Consider the following 1,294-nt stretch of genomic DNA (forward strand, 5'->3'; position numbering starts at 1 on the left):
CTGCACGGGTGGGAAATGGCATAGGTGGATGATAATCTGGAATAGGCTCCAAAGATTTTTGCTCAGACTTGCGCCACGTCATGGCCAGAGGCGTGCCACGTCGTGACAAGCCTGGTTCAACATTCTTTCCATTTTCGATCCTTGATTTCTTGGGTTGCTGCGGTTGTTCTTCCAACGCCTCCAGGAACTCGGATATTGTATCTTCTTCAGTATCGATGGCCATTACGTGAGATTGGGCTTTTACTTCGGGATTCTTCGGGGACAATTTTTCATGGACTAAAGTGGCTAGTTGACCAAGTTGTACTTCAAGGTTGTGGATGGAGGCTTGCTGGTTCTTCATCAATGTTTGTTGTTCCATGATAGCGGAATCCGTGGCATCATGTCTCTTTTCCGAAGCCTCCATAAACTTCATCAAAATGGTCTCTAGGTCGGGTTTCTTCTCGATTGGTGGCTGCTCCTTTTGGTAAAAGCCTCGACCTGTCTGCCTATACTTCTCTTCTTTTTGCTTTTTATACTCTTCATAGGGCAGCCACTCCTTCTTTGGTTTCCTCCAGCCGTCATCAAACTTATCCCCACTAGAGTAGCACACTTGAGCTTTACTGTTCCCAGACTCATCCATATTGCAGTCCTTGGTCAAGTGTGGACCACTGCATCGCTCGCATCCCACTCTTATGGCATGTATCGACTGGTCCATTTGTGTTATCCGGCGATCCATGTTATTTAGCATGGCCATGACAGCTGCAATTTCTTCAGTTTGGGTCCCTCCACCGCCTTTACTTCCATCTTGCCTCGGGTTATGGTACTCGCGAGAGTGTTTCGCGAATTCTTCGATGAGCTCCTTGACCTCCTTTGGATTTTTCTTTGTCAACGGTCCTTGAGAATCAAGGAGTTGTCTTGTCATTACATTGACCCCATCATAAAAGATTGACATCTCTTGCTGCACATTTAGGTCATGTTGAGGGCAATTTCTGAGTAAGCCCTTGTACTGCTCCCATGCTTCGTATAGTGACTCCCCTGGTTGTTGCTCAAAGTTGGCTATCGCCTTCTTGAGTTTGGCTATCTTGGATGGCGGGCAGAACTGGTCCAGGAATTGCTCACGCATTTGAGCCCAAGTGGTGATTGTACCTGGTGGGAGTGCTTTTAACCACTCCTTAGCAGCTCCTTTGAAAGTGATGGGAAGCATCCTAAGCAAGACTGTATTTCTGGTGACATTTGGGACATTGAAGTAATCCGCAATGTCATTGACTTCGTCTAGATGCTTAAAAGCATCCTCATGATCCTTCCCGAAAAATGG

The 1,294-nt window shown here is 46.7% G+C and overlaps 1 non-coding gene across 1 annotated transcript; it reads left to right on the forward strand.

Moving 5' to 3' along the window:
• Positions 1-947: 947 nt before the first annotated feature.
• On the forward strand, positions 948-1,054 carry LOC128133987 (small nucleolar RNA R71). The gene has a single exon (XR_008232312.1). It is a non-coding gene; the product is annotated as a small nucleolar RNA R71 (small nucleolar RNA).
• The last annotated feature ends 240 nt before the right edge of the window (positions 1,055-1,294 follow it).

Source organism: Lactuca sativa, chromosome 4 (assembly GCF_002870075.4).
Source record: "Lactuca sativa cultivar Salinas chromosome 4, Lsat_Salinas_v11, whole genome shotgun sequence".
Taxonomy (NCBI): Eukaryota; Viridiplantae; Streptophyta; class Magnoliopsida; order Asterales; family Asteraceae; genus Lactuca; species Lactuca sativa.